Source organism: Canis lupus, chromosome 35 (assembly GCF_011100685.1).
Source record: "Canis lupus familiaris isolate Mischka breed German Shepherd chromosome 35, alternate assembly UU_Cfam_GSD_1.0, whole genome shotgun sequence".
In the NCBI taxonomy this organism is placed as follows: Eukaryota; Metazoa; Chordata; class Mammalia; order Carnivora; family Canidae; genus Canis; species Canis lupus.
The window spans coordinates 5,774,424-5,785,909 of NC_049256.1; the positions used below are offsets into that span (position 1 = coordinate 5,774,424).

The 11,486-nt window shown below is 46.3% G+C and overlaps 1 long non-coding RNA gene across 2 annotated transcripts; it reads right to left on the bottom strand.

Annotated features, from left to right (window-relative positions):
- Positions 1-8,607: 8,607 nt before the first annotated feature.
- LOC111094026 lies at positions 8,608-11,128 on the bottom strand. 2 transcript variants are annotated; one of them, XR_005384115.1, is made up of 3 exons: positions 11,032-11,128; positions 9,081-9,248; positions 8,608-8,835 (listed from the first exon to the last, which is right to left on the bottom strand). It is a non-coding gene; the product is annotated as an uncharacterized LOC111094026 (long non-coding RNA). The 2 variants fall into 2 exon arrangements; XR_005384116.1 differs by having other exon boundaries at positions 8,608-8,843.
- Positions 11,129-11,486: the final 358 nt, after the last annotated feature.

Consider the following 11,486-nt stretch of genomic DNA (forward strand, 5'->3'; position numbering starts at 1 on the left):
CACTGTCCAATGGCAGAAAAGTCTCAAGTCACCAGGTTCCTAGGCATTTGCCAGACCGTTGGCAGGGCTGGTAAGCCTGGGAAAGCAGAGAGAGAAGAGTTATGGTAAATAGGAGCTTGGAGATTTCCACCAGGTTTTAATCATCTGTGTCATCTATTACCTCAGCCCCCGAGAGCTGCCTCTATTTTTGTTCATAATGGTCCACCTGAGTGACATCGTCTACCTCAAACCTGTGCAGCCCCATTTCAGTAAGAGGAGAGAGAGATAGAAATTTCCTTTCAGGTCAAGATGTTATAACAGATATAAAAAAAAGGGAAGATATTTAAGAGAAAAATAGCCCAGCAGTATACCATTCATCAATTTTTCTCTCTCTCCCTCTTTCATCTTGCCTGACCTAATACCCCGAACCATCCATGATAAGAAATGTAGGCACATATAGCTTTCTATGGAACAGGATCCTCGCAGAGCACAACCATGATTAATATAGCCCCGCACACAGGTGATGTTTTTATTCCTTAACTGCCACTCATTCCTCTGGGGAATCGGAGCGTTTCTCCCCATCAGAGTCAGGATCCGCTACCCAGGTTCCCTGGAGATCACGGCCAGATGCACAATGCTGCCTGTTGCGGACTCTGAAAGAGTCTTCCAGAAACCCATGACCCGGAATCCTTTTGCCATTCCCTAATAATTACGTTTGAGTTTGAGTGCCACTCTTGACTCAAACCTTTCTGTTGGTGACCCTTTGACTTCCTCTATAAGGTGCTGTCAACGGATCACTGTCACCTGGAATCCTGACTCTCAGCTCAGAAAAGTCCAGTAGGGCCTTGCTGGGATTGGAATGAGCATTCACAATGCATCTGATTAGGGGAAAGTTTCCTGAGCGTCTCTTCTGTGCTAGACCCAGTGCTCAATGCTGGGCTAGGCTAGTAACAGGGACAGATGTGGGCCAATCAACACAGCAATGAAACAGCCTCCAGAGGCTGGGGCAAGGGGCTGAAGACACAGGAAGGGGATTGAGGCAGGTGTCAAGAGGAAGTGACACTTGACCTTGCAGAGTGAGTAGGATTTTGACTGGGGAGGCCAGCATGAGACTCTGACCTTATTAGAGGCGAAGATAACAGGAGTAGTCCCGGTCTCGGATGTCAGGAGGGAGCGATGTGGCCTAAAGATGAGGCTTGGTAAATGTCGCGCTCACTTCTTCATGAATAACAGCACGGTAGTGGCTGAATTCTAAGGAGTGCTTACTATGTGCTGGGCACACTGCTCTGTGCTGTACGTGAATTTTCTTTCAATTCTATACAGACTACGGAGGCAGTGAGCGGTATTACTTTCCTTTTACGGGCAAGGAAGCTGAGACTTGGAGAGTTTGGGTAAGGTGTCCAAGGTCACACAGCTGGCAGCCCTCACCCCAGCTTTGCCTGCCCCTCAGCCCAGGCCCCACCCACTCTCCTTGGTTGTGTGCTGGAATCTCTAAACCTGGGGGCGCCTGGGTGGCTCAGTCGGTTAAGTGTCTGACTCTCCATGTTGGCTCAGGTCATGATCTCAGGGTTGTGAGATCAAGCCCTGCATGGGTCTCCACACTCAGCAGGGAGTCTGCTTGGGATTCTCTCTCTCCCCCTCCCTGTGCCCCTCTCCCACCTCTTCCTCTAAGATTAAAAAAAAAAAAAAAAAGATTCTCTAAACCTGACTGAGCTCTTAAAATACAGGATTCTCTGACTCCGTTCCCAGAAATGTGATTCAGTGGGTCTCGGGGAGAGGCCAAGGCTCTGTACTTTTAGAGACTTCCCCGGGTGATTCTGATGGGAAACAACATAGTAGCTATGAACCTTGCAGGGCGGCTTCTGTCCAAACCTACCTCTGGAGCTTTGCTGCCCTTTCAGTTCCCATCTCAGTGGGAATGATGTTTGACACAACTTAAAAGTCAGGTCTTCTATACCTTGCCCTGCTGCCACCAGCTGTCTGATTTTGGAGGAGTCACGTGGCCTTTGGGGTTTTCATTCTTTGTATGTCAGAGTCGGGGGTGGACCAGCTGACTCCTGATCTTACCTCAGGCTTCATCATTCAACAATTCTGCTGAGCAACAACGGAGCCCCTGCTGTTAGGATATGACAAATTCCGTAATTGAAACTCAAGAATCTGTATTAGTATTCTAGGGCTCCTGTAACAAAATATCATAGACTGAGTGGCTTGAATGACCAAAATTTACTGTCACACAGTTCCAGGGGATGGAAGTACAAAATCCAGGTGTCATCAGGCTGATTCCTTCTGAGGCTGTGAGGGAAAAATTGTTCCAGACTTCTCCTCTGACTTTTGGTGGTTTGCTGGCTGTCTTTGAGGTTCCTTGGCGTGTAGAAGCACCAGCCCACTCTCTACCCCCGTCTTTAGATGATGCTCTTCCTGTGTGCCATATTGGAGCAGGACCCACTCTAATCCAGTAGGATCTCATCCTAACTAATTATATTGGCAATGACCCTATTTCCAAATAAAGTCATATTCTGAAGAATTGGGAATTAGGAATTTAACATATGAATTTTTAGAAGACCCAATTCAAAAAACAATAAAATCCAAGTGGAGAAAAACACCATCAAGTGACAAGTAAACCAGTCACTTGATACTGAGTTAGATTTCTACATGAGTCAGGAATATTTGTTGCAAACAACAGAATCCATTCATGCCAATTTATGCTGGGAAGGAATTTATTAAAGGATAATCACTGACTCCAGAGGGGCTGCTGGACAGACACACTGCTCTGTGGTCATGCTGTAGTGCGTACTGCTAGGCACAGACACACAGCTCCCAGGGCCTCACTTGCTGCTGGGTTCAGGATCTGGGCCACTGCTGTCCAGCACAGCCAAAGAATGAGTACCGTAGAGTGCCTGCGGCCTTACATGGCTTCCTCACAGCAGAGCCCCACACAAGTGTGTCTTACACTCTCTTAGTGGGATACTTTGGCAAAACTCTATTGGAATGCAAAACATACACACCCTTTGCCTCAGCGATTCCACTCTTATGAATTCTTTCAGTGCCCAGAGATATATTTATAAATATGATTAGAGTGTTGCTTATATAAACCAAAACACCTCAATATCCATCAGTGGCAGATGGTTAAATAAATCATGGTGAAAATATGCCCAGGAGTGAGGTTACATTAATGATAATGATAATGATATAAATCAGTGGTTCCGAGCTCCGTCATACCCCATGACCCCTTTTTATAATCAATGTTTATAATGTTCCCTTTACTATCATGAAATAAAATTCATAGATAATATAACCTACACACATGATTCATAAAAAATCAATATAATGACACAATGAATCACACACGTAAGTTTAAAAGATCAATATATTGCCTTCACTGTAACCTAAAAGAGAAATGGAAGGAGGGAAACTGACAGCAAAATGTTTCTATATATATAATTGTACAGACAGGCGTACACTAGGAGACATGTGGAGGTCAAGGTTGGCCCCTATGTGTGGAATCATCAGGAATATACCAGGTACAAATGTATACCCTTCAGCTGCTAGGGTGCACTGGGAGCTCAGATCTCATTAGCTGCTTTGCTATTGGTGATGGGATTATCCAAAATGGACAAAGCAAGGTACAACCCCCCTTGAACCCCTCTGCGATTCCTGGAATACGTAACGTATGTGAAAACCCTGCAAAAATGATTCGCCTCTAAATTAAAATGAACCTTGGATCCTGATGCAAATCATTCGAAACAGGCTTTTCAACTACACAAATGTCTGGGGTGATGTTTCAAAATTATGAGGGTTATTTCTTCACATGAAGGATTGAGTTATGCAATATAGAATGCTCAGCAGCGGTGGGCCCCCAACCACTAAATTCTAAGAACCTCCCCCCCCAAATAAACAGCCCCAAAAATTTCCAACACACTTCTGCTATGGGGGAGAGTGCCTGCTTCGTGAACCAATTACCACTGATCTGTGTTTACTGACAAAGAAAAAAGTCTACAATATGAGTTTTTATTACAATGTATGGTTGAGTAAAAATATTGGCGTAGGGATCAGTGTCTACAACATGACTCCATTTTTGGAAAAGGAAAACCATAAATAAAGAAAAGGCTGATGAAAGAAAAATGTGTGTGTGCACACGGGTACATCCAGGGACAAACCTGAATGCATATAAACAAACCCTAACCGTAGTTATCTCTGATGATGAGATTACAGGTAATTTTCATGTTCTAATGTTTTTTTTTTCTGAAATGACTGATTTTTCATGATGATATATTATTTTTATAATCAGAAAAATAAAACTATTTTCCATTTGACAAACAAAAGAAGGCAAATCTCCCAACCTGCTATTGGTGTTTTGAGCTGGATCATTCTTTGCTGTTCTGTGTGCTGTGGGAGGTTCAGCAGCGTCCCCGGCCTTGACCTATTAGCCGCTCACAACACACTCCACCCCTACCCCCAGACATGAGCAAGAACATTTCTGGTCATGCCAACTGTTGCCCCATGTTGAGAATCAGTACGGGGGAGGAATCCGTGCTCAGACTCTGGCATCCTGCAACCTCGGTCCTAACCTACCCCACCATTCATAATCTGGGCAAGTCACTGGGTAAATCTGCCTCAGATTCACCATCTGTAAAACAGATGATGGTACATCATAGGGTTGCTTGCAAATTAAATTAGAAAATACATTTGAATGATCAGTACAGTTCCTGGAATACAGTAAAATGCACAAAAATGTGAGCTTTGATTTTGAAAAGATCTCCTTCTAGTTGTCTGTGGGGAGGAGCATTATAGAGGGATAAATGCACTAGGTGTAAGAATGGAGCTGAACCCCACACACCACTATCCTCCAGAAACTGGAGTCTTCCCACTGGTCCTGGAAGTCCCTCTCTGGGTTGATGCTTTCCTGGGACCTGGATAAAGTCTGAGCATGTCCCAAGCCTTTTCTGATGCCTCTAGGCACCAAAACAGTCTCATTTCCATAATTAAAATGTTTAGTCTTGGGACGCCGGGGTGGCTTGGTGGTTGAGCATCTGCCTTTGGCTCAGGGTATGATCCCGGTCCAGAGATTGAGTCCCACATTGGGCGCCCTGTGAGGAACCTGCTTCGCCTTCTGTCTGTGCCTCTGTCTCTTGTGAATAAATATATAAAATCTTTAAAACATTTTTCTAAATTAAAAAAATAAAATGTTTAGTCTTATGTGTAAAACTCCAAACTTCATTTGAAGGTGATATCTTCTCCCTCCCAAGTTGCATGGGGGAGGGAACCTGGGGGCTTCTTCCTTACTCACCTGTCCCCCGCATGGCTGCCCCTGGGACCCCTTCAGGGCCTGCTTATGGGGGACAAAGCCTTCCATGGCTGGCACTGCATGCTCTGCTTTGAAATCCTCTGGGTTTGGCAGATGCTCCAAGCCCTGCTTTCTGGAGGGGGCTTTCTTTGTTTCTCAGGGCTCCCTTCTTGCCAACCCTGCTGCAGATTCCAGGATGCAGGTGACACCCCTTCTTCCTGTTGGCTGCTGCTGAAGCTCCTTCAGCGCCATGGTGTCCACTTTCTGTGAGTTGCCCCACTCCAGCAGGCAGCGTCCACTCGGCTCAAATCTAATCCCCAACAAGGAGGACCAGAGGCCCCACTTTCAATGGTGGGTGAATCGCATCCTCCACTCGGGGCCTCAGGGCAGTGTAGGCACTAGTGTTTAGCTGTCCCTCCGCACCCTAATCTCAGGAGAGCCCCCAAAACCCAGCCACTTGGCTTCATGTGGAAGGAGCAGCCCACCCTATAGGCCATGAAGCAAGTGGAAAGGGATGAGGGGTGAGGGGATCTGCAAGACTCCATCACTTCTTCCCAGAGGCAGCACCGGCTCCTTGGCTGCCCTTACTTTGGTCCTTTTTGTAGGAGACCGCTAATGCTTTCGGGGACCTTGGTGGGTGCTGTGCAGCCGGACTCATATCATCCAGAGTCTGGGGGCTGTGGTCATGGAGGCCTCAGCCATAGCACAGAGAAAGGGTTCATCTGAGCATCCTGATGGCCTCACCTCCTGAGTCACCAGATGGCTCCTCTGTGGTCCTGAGGGGTCCCGGCCACATTCTCTGATTCTTCTCACCAAGGCAGCACTTCTGGGAGGCGGGCCCCACCTAACATCCGGGTTGGTCTGGAAGTTTGCATTTCACGGGTGACAGGCTCCTTAACTGAGCAGGAGGGATTTCTCTAGAATCTAGGCTGCCCGGGCACTGTGCCAAATGTCGGTGGTAATGACTCCCTGGCTATGAGGCTCCTTGGGAAGTCACATTCAATCCCCAAGTCCACACATTTAATATGAGCTGGAGCCAGCAGCAGACTCTGAAATGTTCAAAATAACCAGCGCAGTCAGGTGATGAATCAGATCCTGCCCGGCCTGAAAGAGCCACCTCAGCTCCCAGAGCTACTTAGCTGATGGACAAGCAACACTTCCAGCGTAGAGGAGTCTGGTTTGCTATAGGCTAAGGCATGAAAAGTTCTAAAGTACGAAAGTGATTTATAAATGTGGTGGAGTGAACTTGAGGACAACTGGGGCTCCTCATGGGCCCCTGGGGTCAAGTTAGAGCCAGAGGTTGTCAAGTAGGGTCTCCAGACCAGCAGCATCAGCACGGCATCACTTGGGAACTTGTTAGAGATGCAAATTTGAGGACCTACCCGTTTGCTCTGGGGATGGAACGGAACAACCTCAGTTTTTTGGGGTTTTTTTTAGATTTTATTTATTTATTCATGAGAGATACACACACACACACAGAGGCAAAGACACAGGCAGAGGCAGAAGCAGGCTCCCTGCAAGGAGCCCGATGTGGGACTTAATCCTGGATCCTGGATCCTGGATCTGTCTGGGCCAAAAGCAGACACCCAACTGCTGAGCTGCCCAGGCGTCCCGCCATCTCAGTTTTAATAAACCCTCTAAGTGAGTGTGAGACCACTAGAGTCTAAGAAGTATGCATCAGAGATGCTTGAGAGGGTGCTTTAAGCACATCCTGTGCTTTGCCCGGGATCAGGAATCCCCAGGATGGAAGTCCGAGCTTGGTCCACAAGTGGGGTTTAGCCAGGGGTGTGAGTAGTGAGAGTGAGAAGCTGTGTTTAATTCACCAGGACCAACTTCCCCTGGAGTGCTCATGAGCCCAGGGAAGAAAAGGCTTCCCTGGTGATTAAAAATAAAACAAAACAAAACAAAACAAAAAAACAAGAAAAGTATATCTTTATGGAGCCTGAACACTGCAACAGGGGTAACTTCTGGAATTGCTGAGAAGCAGAAGTTGAGTAGTGAGAGCCGTAGATCCTGGCCTGGGTGCTACAGCACCTACCCCCCTCTTCTGGGGACTCCTGTCTTTCATCAAATATTAATCAGGCACTGATTATGGGTCACTCCTTGTGTGCTCAGTCTGATAAATTAGGCGATAGAATCAGCATCTGTGTTTAGAAACAGATGCACCACATGAGGTGCAAAGAGGGGCAGATGTAGACGGAGCACTAGCTCACACCTAGGAAATTTCTGTGGAGCCCAAAGAGACCTCAGAGCACAGCTGTCTGCTAGCATTTGGGGCAGAAACCTCACTCCCATCACCACTGTGTGCCTTCTAATCCTGTCTCAGATAAGAGTTTTTTGAACTTGACCATGGGATGCTAACTAAATTAAACAAAAGATTGAATGTCTTGATTCAGGCATCACTATTCGGATTATAGCTGTCATTTCTTTCTCCATGGGGGGAAAATAATTAGTTAGTCTCCTCTTGACATTCCTATTTGTGCTCAGATTATGACAGCTCCAGAAACAAGAGGATGTCTCAATGTGTTCCCTCCTATTTCCTCTGCATCGTAATTTCCAGATCACTTTCAAATCTCTGCTAAACCATCACCACCCTCAATTAAAAAAATTGTTGGGAGTTTAATAGGGCCTTCAAAATCCATTTAGCTTAAATAAGGCATTATTGAAAGGCTAACCCTCAACCACTGACGCTGTCTTCATAAGACGATTTCACTGAACAGCCCCAGGGTAAATGCATTTCATTTGAGCAGCGGTTCATTTGCGATAGGATTATCATAAATAGATGGGGAATTCCCTGAAATAAGGCTTATTTCAAATACAGCCAATCCATTTTCCACTTTTGTGCGAAAATAAAGGTGTTTGTCAGATAAACTAAGTTGAGGGTTGGTCTTCCCCACTTTTGTTTGGCAATTATTTCTGAGGTCTTGGGTGCATTTCAGGCTTGAGCCCTTGACAAATGAGGCAATCTCTCCCGAGGTCCACGGCGGCATTGTCCGTGGATGCTTGGGCTTACAAGACAATGAAATTCGCAAAGATAACCCCTTTTTGGTCCCATTGTATCCTCCCAGGACAGGCACTCATGCTGTTCCTCTTCATGGGTACTTGTCCTTTTCTTCAAGATGTGAGGTTTGGCCATGATATTTATGTTTATTTTATTTCAAGAACTCAATCATTCTATCAGCAAGGGTCTTGAGTGCTGGTTTGCCTCTTACTCTGTAGTTGTAGGCCTTGTCACAGTGCCTACATGATGCTATGCTTAAAAATACAAAATCCTTTTTAGGTCTATACTATTATATCATGTAATAGAATAAGACAATCCTTTCTCATTGTATTTGAGACTTGTATTCAAGGCCATTCACATACCATTAAAGATGACAGAAGCAACAATTTTCTATTCTTCCCAAAGTCAAGATATCTACCTTAAGTTGACTTCGCAAAGGTGAAATGTTGGGACAACTGGGTGGCTCAAGGGTTGAGCTCAGGGCGTCATCCCAGGATCCAGGATTGAGTCCTGCATCGGGCTCCCTGCAGGGAATCTGCTTCTCCCTCTGCCTCTGTGTCTCTGCTTCTCCCTGTGTGTCTCTCATGAATAAATAAATAAAATGTTAAAAAAACAAAAACAAAAACAAAGATGACATGTTGGAGAGGACAGGGAGATTGGGCCCTGGGGGTGATTGACACAGAACCTCTCATGTCACGAAGGACAACATTCATCCTCTTAGTAAGATCTAACTTAGCCCCCTTTGGGAGAGTATAGACAGTGTTCTGGGGCAAGGGTGGGCTCTGGAATTGCAAAAATAGTGACTCAAAACTCTACCGTGGCCATTGCAAAGTCCTGCCACAGTACGTCCTCATCTGGTTGGATTCTGCACCGGAGTGATGGACTTTTGCACTCTCGTGTCCTGGGATTTTGGCAAACTAGAGCAGGCCACCAGGTCTGTACAGATGTGAACCAGATTATGCAGGATACTGTGTAGAAAACAGCCTGAGGAAGAGACGACATCCCTGACATATCACAAAGGACCTCACTAAATAGGACCCAACTAATGCTTGTTGAAATAATCAGCGAAAGACATAGGGAGAGAAGTCACATCTGATTCCCCCGGCCACTGATTCTCCGTGGGGAGCCCAGGCCAGGCCTGGCCCAGCTGGTCATCACAGTTCCCCGCCGGGATATTTATAGCTCCCACTGGGCACACCCACCACTGCCTGTCACCCCGTCACAGCATTTTTGAAGCTTTGTGGCATCTGAAGCCTCCATGGGAGCTATGACCATGGTGAGCAAGCTGCCAGGAAGAAGAATAGTTGTTAACCATCACCCCATGGAAGTGGAGGGATTTTCTTAGCTTTATGCCTCCTCAGCTGTGGGGAAAAACTGAAAAGTGAATATTCCTTTGTATTGTTTTCCTGGACTCCTGCATTTCCTGCCAGAGAGCTACGTGCTGACTCATTGCATCCCCCTCTGTCTTAGAATATTTTGCCTTAATTGCCTTAGTCATCTGATATGTTCATTTTTAACGTCACTTTACGGCTCATGTGCTCTCCCTTGGTACCCAGGGTCTGAGGAGATTCAGATTCCATCAGAGCTTGCGGCTAGAGGGCCTCACAAGGGCAACTACCCAGAAGAAGAAAGAATGGGAGGAGATCCAAGAATAAATCCCGGAGGAAGTTTACCGTGACTCAGTGACTTTGCTCACGTCTCCTCATAAAAATGTGCCCCGTGTATCCTGTAGGCCATTCGGGCATTGGGTGGGGGGTTGAAACTGGCAGGCAGTACGAAGTGGGAGAGTTTGTGTTTTCTTGTTTAAACCTTGTTCGGAACTTATGCTTTGGAACAAGGTGGCAGATAAGTATGGGTGTCATGGTAGCAGTGAAGGTCACCAACATGTCATCAACTTTTGTTTGCTTTTAAGACAGTCCAGGGTCTTCATAAGTGGTTTTTTAGCACTAAAATGAAATTTTAAATACTTGAGATCCCATAACTGGAAACATAGGGCTAAAGAATGCAATGTGGGGTGGGTACCTGGGGTGTTTGGTTTGGGTGGGACTGGAGAGAAAAATGGGGTGCCAGGGAGAAGGAATTGACTGAGGTGAGAATAACTATGGTAGCCTCCTACCAATGCCATCACCTTGGCTCAAGTGCCCCCCTACCATGGCACTGGCTTCCGGGTCTGATGGCCTAGCTGGGAGGGGCGAGGGTGGGCTCTCGCTCTTGATCCAGCCTGGGGATCATCCATTCTCAGAAAGACTTTGTCCTTCCAGGGGTAGCCCCCACTCACATTCCCACATACGAGCTGACTGTCTGGTTTCCAGGAGGATTTTCAACCACTTGTAACCTCCTCTCAACTAGAATAAATCCGCCTGCCTTGTTGCCTTCCTCTGCCCCATGCAGGCACTGATTTGCTGCTGTACCAACCACTCTGGTGATGAAGGGCAGGAGGGACAACAGCAGTGATCTTTGCAGGGTGCCCGTTGTACTTTCTAGAGTTATGAATAGCTCTGTTCCCAGAGGGGAGACTTCTCAAGTTCATCCTTTACAGTTAAACCTTGGTTAAGATGGGAAAGTTATTCTGAGTAATCACTATTTCTTTCCCCCGCCCCCAAGCCTCCACAATGAAAAAGTGATACTTCCTACTTAGGACTTCATGTTCAGTAAACATAACTCTCAGTTCTGGAAAACAAATAAATAAGTTGCTTTCTAAAGAGCGATGGGATTTTTGCTGCCTGCGTTGATTACACAGTCTTTCAGTCCTGTGGTTTTCACTGACCTCTCTGAGGATTGCACACCCCAAAGACATGACAGGGCCTGAACTTTTAAAATGTTAGTGACATTCCAGGCAAGCTGTGAAGTTTTGCAGCAAGTCTGAAAAAAAATAAAAATTTCGAGTTAATGATGAAGTAGGTACCATTGCGAACACAGAGGGAAATTGTTACCTAAAGGCTATGTGTCCGTGGCTTGACTGCACTCATTGGGGTTTTAAGTTCCTTTCTAAGTGAGTTTCCCTCTGCCACCATGTACCCCTCTCCCCATCTAGAGTGGCCTGCGTTACAAAGGGCTGAGCAGGAACACTTGGGGAGCGTATTTTGAATTTCCCCAATCACCTCTAGCAGGAAACCTACTGCAATCCCAGCCTTCGGTGCTGTAGTGAGCTCCAATGATGAAGACGTTACTAGCCTGAGCGATTTAAGAACAGTGTGAACAAGAAGCAGCAATATTGCAATT